The following is a 9,520-nucleotide window of genomic DNA, read 5'->3' on the forward strand; positions in this document are numbered from 1 at the left end:
TTCATTAATTTCTTGTTATTTTAATTGCATGTTGTTATTTATTTTTGATCTTTCTTTATATGTTACACATTTCGCGGTTCGAGTACAAATTTACCCGAGCGCGTGACAAGTCCGAGTTCGTTCATAATTGGACTCGAGCCCGAGTCCAGGATCGTGTCCCCCAGCTCTATATATTAGTAGCTGCCCCATGAGTTTTGTGTGTTCTACAGTATGGTATTGGTGACTCTTAGACGAGTGCCACAACAGAGTCGCAACCTCTGTGTTTTCTATCCATAAAAGTGTCCTACTCCCTATTCCCCAAAAAATACAAAAAGTAAACTGCAATATGTAGTTCACCATGGGTGCTCTGTATCCATTATGTTATGTGTCTGGATACTAACGTGCTGCAGTGCGTTGTGGGATTCCAGGAAATTCAACATCACGGATCATCAACTGGTGGAATGCTGTCTGAAACTATTTCAGTGTTCAGAATGGAGTACATGAAAAAAACTGTACTTGAAAAAATATAGCAGAAATGACAAATGTAAAAAAAATAAATAAATAACTGTTTGCAGTAAACATGACTCATTGCAGTTTCTGTAACAGTACTTCTGATGTGGTTTATGATGGGTTTATGCAAATTATTTAGCTGTAGGCAGCTCATCAGACCAGAGATTAGATTCAGGGTTAATGCCATTAGTTTACAAAAGCAAGGCTTCACATATGAGAAAATATTACGCAGATTTATTTCACAATTGTGAATTAATATCTCACAGTTGCGACTTTTCATCTCATAATTGTGAGTTACTGCGACTTTTACCCTACCCCTAACCACCCCATACCAACAACCACAAGCACGCTAGTACCGCTCAGGCTTCATTTCTTGTTTGTTCTTTGTGGTTTGTTATTGGAAATGGAAACTTTAGAAGTAGCAGTTGCGTAATATCAATAGGTAATTGCGAGATAATGAGAAACAATTGTGAAACCTTGTGAGAAAAAAGTCAGCTGCATGAAAATAACTCGCAGTTCAGAGATTTAAAAAAAAAAAATTAAATTGAGTTTGACTGATTGTGAGTTTGAATCCCAACCATGCCACAACCATTGATGTCCGGCAGTCCAACAGAGCAAAACTGGCCATGTTCTTGGGGAGGGATGGCATTACTCACTCCCCTGTCAATCAAAGTAACACAAACCATTTGAGAGTCTCTCTGAGATCTCTCTGAGTCTGAGGCTCTGAGGGTTCAGTTACCCTGTGATGTAGCATTAGCAGAAGTTCATGCAGTAGCTGGCTTCGAGAAGCGCCACTACACATTAAAACATAACCACTTCAAACTGATGAATCTTACTTACAGCTGTAAACTAATCACTAATAGAAATGTATGAAGAAGACAAAGAAGAAGAAGAAGAAGAAAATGTAACTGTTATCATCATTCAGTCATGTTGATTGAACTCCTTAACTCCATAAAGCACTGCAACGTGAAGATGATGTGGTTGCGAAGTACTTTCTGTCCACTAATTTGATTGGTCTGATTGGTGTTCCAATTAGTGCCTATATTTCCTATAACCGCATTGGGAAGTTTCACTGTGTGTATCACGTCCTAGTTCGAAACGGCTACTACAGTAGTGTTAGCGACGTCCTCAACAGACATGGCAAATGCTATTTTTAAGCAATAAAACTTTTGATTTACACGATGAAAGCTCATCAGATGAAGATGTAAAGGAAGGAAGGACAGCAATTTTAATGGAAGCACCTTTAACGGGAACGTACAAATCAACGTGAGCTAGCTAGCATGCTAGCATGCATGTTATGAAGTGAGTGTGGCTTCTTCGGGATGGATTTTCTCTAATGAAGCAAAAATAAACCAAACATTAGGCCATATTGTGTCCGAAATGCCACTTACTCGATATTAATTTCTTAATAGAACTGTTGAATAAATTCGTGCCTATCGCCGTGGCGATATTCAGCATAACCGGATACTTGCTTTTAATTATACTGCGATTCAAAGCTGTGCTCTGCTAATCTTATCCCTTGTGCTTTTACAGTTGTTGTTTATATTTCAGTGCGTTTGCGATGCCTCTCTCACTGTCTTACCCTGCTCTATATTGTTGCCAACCTTACTGCCTTGTACCATAACGATGGAATCCGTGTCCAGTATGCACTTGTGTCTTGCACCTTACTCCTGCATTCACACATTACACATTTAAATGAGACAAGGCTGGACAGTGAGAAGAAATGTCCATGTGCTGATGGTAAAAGTCAAGTGAAGATCTTCAGACAGTCTATAAACAAATAAACTGCACAACAGGATTACATGACACCTTTTAATATCATCTAGCACTGGTCTGGAACAAATGTCAGCCCTCAGCTCGCACTGCTTCAGTAGATTAGGAGATTAAGACAGAATGAAACTAGAGAAAAAAGGTGAAAAGAGTGAAGGCTTAAAGTACTCGGTTTCCCTTTTCCAGTAAATGACAGAGTAAAAATCAATCTGATTAAAATGCCTAGGATTGGGAAGGGAAGTGACTGCAATGATTAGTATTCAGAATTAACTGTGGAAATAATTTATTATTCATTTCTTTCCGGAGTGAACAGGATACTTAAAACTTTTAGATGACTTTTTTGCTCTTAAAATTTTTTTTAAAAAAGTACACTATTTGCACTAAATTTAACCTTTGTCACGCAGATGAAGGCGAAAGAGAGCTTGCTAGCAAATTTTACTGGCTACTGTTTTACATAATATAATAGCTAGCCAATTGTTAGCAAGTCTGTGATAAACTTTAGCTACTGGTTTACACAATATAATAGTTAACCTATCGTTAGAAAGCTTGCTATAAACTTAAGCGACTGTTTTACACAATATAATAGTTAGCCTATCGTTAGCAAGCTTGCTAGAAACTTTAGCTACTGCTTTACACAATGTAATAGCTAGCCTAATGTTTGGGAGCTAGTTAAAAACTTTAGTTACTGCTTTACACAATATAATATTTAGACTAACATTAGGTAGCTGGCTAGAAACTTTAGCTACTGGTTTACACAATATAATAGTTAGCCTATCGTTAGCAAGCTTGCTAGAAAATTTAGCTACTGCTTTACACAATATAATAGTTAGCCTAATGTTATGGAGCTAGCTAGAAACTGGTTTACAAGATATAATATCCTAACATAAGTTAGCTTGTTAGCGTGCTAATAAAGTAGCTCCTGCTGGAGAGGTAAAATTAGCTACTACCTAGCTGGTATAATTAGCTCAATGCTGTATTCTATGTACATAGATAGTTAGCTTAGTTAATGCTGCTATCTAAGCTACTAAGCACTAATTAGCTGGTAAAATAAACTCACGTTTGCTAAAATGTTTGTTGGGGGCTAGCTTAGCTAATGTTGATCTATTAACTTGAGAATTGTATTACAAGCATTTCTTTTCTTTTCTTTTTTTTTTTTTTTGGTATTTAAATTCACAAATAGTCGTGTTGTATATATTTGCAGCCAAGTGCAAATAGGCTCAGCTTAATTTATTTGATTTGGTGGTTCCAAAAACGTCATTAGACAAGAGAAAAATGCACAGAAGCACCTCCACTTTTACTGTCATCAGAAAACTGGCAGATGTTATGAATATGCAAACTGCTCCAGCATTTTGTTCTGGCGAAAATACATTTGTATTTGTGTCTTAGTCCCTGCTCAAAGTGTTCTGTAATCACTCTACAGCACTCACTTAGTCAGGTTCAACCTCATCTTTAGTAGTTTTGATTAAATATTTGTACTTTTACTCATTTTTACTGTCTCAGTGCTTTTAACCAAATGTTCCCTGCAGTTGAACTGTGGACCATTAACACATGTTACACCGAAAAGATCGTGAAATGAGAGAGAACAATGCTGCACTGACTTTTCTAAAATCCCTCTTTCTGTACTTTCCCCTAATAAAATCAATCCCTCATAAAAGCACATTTTAATATAAGTTTAGAGTTACCTTAAATGAACTCTTTGTCATTTATAGACACCTCTGTTGCCTGGAAAGAGAACCGCAATTAAACTGAAGACTTTTTAAAGCATTTCCTTTCCGTCTAACCAACCCCACCCCCTTCTGTTAGATCTACTGTATATATTCCTTGTCAGCTATAGGGGCGTGGTTATTTTCTGGGTCAGAAAAACGCATTCATAAGTTTAAAATGAATAAATTAGCGAGGCCCACTGCATGGCAATATTGTGAATCACTTTTCTACTGACTTTTTGAATTAATATCTTTATTTGACGTTTAGAAAAATGTTTAGACATGACATACTGCAGCTTTAAGTTGCTGTTGTTGCAACACTTTGCTCTGAAGCAGTAGGTAAGGACAGATAGCAGTCGTCCAAGTGCTCCCTGAACTGTCCAAATCCATTACCATACTGATCAGCCCAGGGAGTGAAATGCTAATCACATTAGCGATGAATTTCTTGTTGCTCACCGAGACGATTCTGAAATAAAAGGGCAACCGTGCGTTTAGAGGATGAGAAGACGTCTACTAAATGCCAGGCGTGGCATTAGCCATGAAACAATAACAAAAATGGACCTGAGAGCCTGGGTTGATCCGTGTGGGTTCACGTACCGTCGAACCAAGTGCTATGAACAAAGCTACAGTCAAAGTATGTCCTGACCTTATTTTATTAGCTATGACTCTTCAGCAAGCCCAGGCATGTCCCCAAGGCTGCTGTCTCTCCTCATATAAACCTGTGGTCACACATTTCAGCTAGTATATTAATACTTCAATACAGAGGAAATACAATATATTAAAATATTCATATTAGCACACTGGAAGGCTTTTAAAAGCAGATTATTTAGGAAACTACCTAAATTACTACCTAAGTTATAATCCTATATACATACATATATATATATATATATATATCTTCAGCCATACGATCCTGTGCCCTTTGTTGCCAATTGATTCTTGCTGACGTCATCAGCCCACCTGGCCTTAGGTCGTCTTCTTGGGCGATTGGCTTCCAGTGGAGTCCAATTTAGGACTGCAGACATCCATTTTTGGTCTTTCATTCTTGCTACGTGTCCTGCCCACTTCCACTTTAATGTTTTCACCCTTTTGATTATGTCCAATACTTTGGTTTGACTTCGCACCCACACATTAGTCTTGTGGTCTAATAGCGATATGTTAAGCATGCGGCGTTCCATGCTTCGTTGAGTGACCCTTAATTTTTGAATTATTTTAGTATTTGAGGTCCAGGTTTCATATGCATATGTAAGAGCAGGGAGAACACAGTGATCAAACACTTTTCTTTTGAGACATAGAGGAAAGTTGTGTTTGAAGAAGAAATTGAGGTGGCCAAAAGTTTGCCTATATATATATATATATATATATATATATATATATATATATATATATATATATATATATATATATATATATATCCTTCAGCAAACACTCATGGACTTTATAGATCTGAAATGGAACTAGTGACAACCTGTTAAGTTCAAAACAGTTATCTAGTCCTAAGATAACGACTAGAAAATACAAACAAATAAGATATCAACCCTCTAAATAACTATTAGAGATTGTTAAAAGTTTTGAATTAAACACTGATGAAATAAATATGATATTAATAATGTTTAGAGGCATGTAAAAAATTGCTAATTAAAAGTGGGTGATTCATTTCTCTTAGCTTTTGTGGGCTGTTTTTTTTTTTTATAGCAATTACAGAAATTAGAGAACAATCAAAGGGCACTGACTGGCTTTTTTCGAAATTAAACAATTTATACTCCAAATATCCAATAAATACATTTTAGCTCAATGTCCAGAGTTTGTGTGGAAAGCATTTATCTTCAGGCACACATTTTCCTTAAAGTGGGCCTTTAGCCTCATGGTACATTTACGGGCCTGGCACACATTACCCGTAATTCAGTAATGTTGATTAAGAAAGACAAGAAAAGAGCATTTTAAATAGGAAATAGAAGAGTAATGTAATTACTTAGAATAGCAAAGAAAAAGCATGACAGGTTGTTTACTTGACTTTCCTGCAGTTATTACAATATTATTGCAAAAAAAAAAAAAAAATTGGAAATGTTTCATGGAAATTCTTGATTGTGAGAGCTGTGAGAGTTGTGCTGTAAAATCATATGAAGTAACTGAGAGTATGCATCCATACACACACAAACACACACCGATCAGCCATAACATTAAAGCCACTGACAGGTGATGTGAATAACACTGATTATCTCGTTGGAGTGGCACCTGTAAAGGGGTGGGATTTATTTATTACGCAGCAAGTGAACAGTCAGTTATCTAAACTGATGTGTTGGAAGCAAAAAAAAGAAAAGAAAGAAAAAGGGCAAGCGTAAGGATCTGAGTGACTTTGACAAGAACCAAATTATGATAGCTAGACAAGTGGGTCAGAGCGTCTCCAAAACAGCAGGTGTTGTGGGGTGTTCCTGGTATCAGTGGTTAGTACCTAACAAAAGTGGTCCAAATGTGGAGTGAAGGTTAGCCCGACTGGTCCGATCCCACAGAAGAGCTACTGTAGCATGAACTGCTGAAAATCTTAATGCTGGCTAAGATAGGAAGGTGTCAGAATACACACTGCATCGCAGCTTGCTGTGTACGGGGATGCATAGCTGCAGACCGGTCAGAGCGCCCATGCTGACCCCCGTCCAACACTGAAAATACCTACAATGGGCTCGTGAGCATCAGAACTGGACCATGGAGCAATGGAAGAAGGTGGAAGAATCCGTTTTCTTTTACATAATGTGGATGTCCGAGTGCGTGTGCGTCACTTACCTGGGGAAGCGATGGTACCAGGATGCACTATGGGAAGAAGACGAGCCGGCGGAGGAAGTGTGATTCTCTGGGCAAGGTTCTGCTGGGAAACCTTGGGTCCTGGTATTCATGTGGATGTTACTTTGACACATACCACCTATCTAAACACTGTTTCAGACCAAGTACACCTCTTCATGGCAACAGTATTCCCTAATAGCACAGGCCTCTTTCAGCAGGATAATGCTCCCTGCCACACTGCAAAAATTGTTCAGGAATGGTTTGTGGAACATGACAGAGAGTTCACGTTGTTGACTTGGCCTCCAAATTCCCCAGATCTCAATCTGACTGAGGATCTGTGGGACGTGCTGGACAAACATATCGGATCTATGAAGGCCCCACCTCGCACCTGAAAGGACTTAAAGGATCTGACGCTAACGTCTTGGTGCCAGATACAACAGCACATCTTCAGAGGTCTTGTGGAGTGCATACCTAAATGGGTCAGAGCAGTTTTGACGGCACAAGGGGAGTGTGATAAGGAAGAGGGAGGAGCCAGGCTGTGAGGAAGCTCGAGTTTGAAATTTGTTACAGTGGGGTCTGTAGGAGGATCGCAGTACCGAGGGAGAGTGAGGTGATGGTTCTGGAGCTCGGTCCCCGGGGGACAGCAGCATCTCCTCCGTCCTCCCCGGCAACTGCTCCAGGACCATCGCCTCACTCTCCCTCGATGCTGTGATCCTCCCACAGTGCTGAGGGCTCTCTGACAGCACCTCCCTCCTCTTTCATGGGTTTCATCACCACTGTAACAAATTTCAAAGTACGGTAAGAAGGAGGCGGGAATCGACTGATCATAAACATAATATAATCCCCACTGATTAGACATCTCACTGCCAGGTGTGCTTCCCTGATCAGTGTATTACACACACACACACAGACGAGCAGACAGAGAGGGGTCCAAAAGTCTGAGATCACCAGTGAAAATGCTTCTCTTTGGGATTCGTTTCTAATTTAATCCAGCAATTTTCATCAGAAATGATATTATTGACAACAACTTGAATGAAGAAAAAAAGGATCTCTGAAATACTTACATGAATTTCAGAGTTTTGCTTTAATGACACTGTGCACTCGAGCTGGCACGGACTCCACAAGTTTGTGCAAAACCTTATAATCCATTTTAGATCAAATCCGTCGGTGTCTCGTCTGATAAATAAGGAAAATCTGAGCTTTTGTACAAAGCAGTTAACATAATGACAATACGTCTTTATTGATCACAACTACATTTCACAGTGAAATTGCTTTCTTTGCATACCCCAGCATGTCAGGAAGCTGGGGTCAGAGTGCAGGGTCAGCCATGATACAGTGCCCCTGGAGCAGAGAGGGTTAAGGGCCTTGCTCAAGGGTCCAACAGTGGCAGCTTGGCAGTGCTGGGCCTTGAACCCACAACCTTCCGATCAGTAACCCAGAGTCTTAACCGCCAAGCCTCCGCTGCCACAATAACATGGGCAATAAGACAAATTTTTGCCTTGAATATTAAATATTCAAGCGAGTGAATGAAGGCGATTCTCTTATATCATTGCTCAATCCCATGCTATTGGGATTTCCATGTTGTAATACCTATGATGAATGTATTCACTTAATTACCTCTTCTGATAAGCTGATCAACTGCCATCCTTTATTATAGCTGACACATGTATTTCCATACCTTGAGAGACTTATTTTTGTGGTATGACTGTGTGCGTAGCCTTGCACAAGTAGAAACTGCCCACGCACTGCTGTTTAACTAGGTGTATAAATACTCCTGTTCTGCACGAATAAACTCGGATGTCTCTGTGAATAAGCATGTCAGTGTGTGTTCATTTAGACTCTCCAGGCCTGAACGCTCTGAGGTCAACCACACACTTTCTTGATCAGAGCACAGAACTAAGAGTTAAGAGAATTAAAGGCTGAAGGCTGACGGAGGACGACTGAAAGACATAACCTGAGATACTTTTTATCTAACAGTGAACATTTACTTTCTTAGGTTTAAATATTTAAAAATCCCGAAACAAACCCAAATATTCAATGTGGAGGCCACTGTATGGTTTTTTTTTTTTTTTTTTTTGTGTGTGTAATATGTTGTGGGGTGTTTGTGAAACAAGTTAGGTCTTTTACTTTTTAGCAACTATAGCAGCTCCATCACTTTGATAAAGAACAATAGGTCAGATTGGAGAATTCAACAGTGTTGTGGTATAAAGCAACTGTATATAAACAACAGGGAAAAGAACCAAAATGGCAGCTCTGTTTTGCAGTTGTCGCTACAAATCAGTACAAAGTTCTTCTGACTGATCAACTCTATTCTGACATGATGGAACATTTCTGTCCTGATGGGAGTGGTCTCTTCCAGGATGACCACGCCCCCATCCACAGGGCACAAGGACTCACTGTATGCTGTAAATAAAATGATGTAAATCATGTGCGCTGCTCTTCACCGTCACTAGATCTAACACCTATGGGAGATTCTGGATTGATATTTTTAAATGCTTTAGTAATTCATTATGCTTTATCAGCAGTTAAATGCAGACTACTGTCACACAGAGGCCTGGAAGCATGATCCAGTGAGTCCAATTACACACACACACACACACACACACACACACACACACACACACACACACACACACACACACACACACACATCTCCTGGTTATATTGGGCCTTTTTACCTCTCATATTGGATTTCAGACTCATGACCAAAATGTCTCACCCCCTCTGGTGTCAGAACGTGGGCAATCATTTCTAAAAGACTGTCAAGTGTCAGGAGACTATGA

Source organism: Ictalurus punctatus, chromosome 3, assembly GCF_001660625.3.
Source record: "Ictalurus punctatus breed USDA103 chromosome 3, Coco_2.0, whole genome shotgun sequence".
Taxonomy (NCBI): Eukaryota; Metazoa; Chordata; class Actinopteri; order Siluriformes; family Ictaluridae; genus Ictalurus; species Ictalurus punctatus.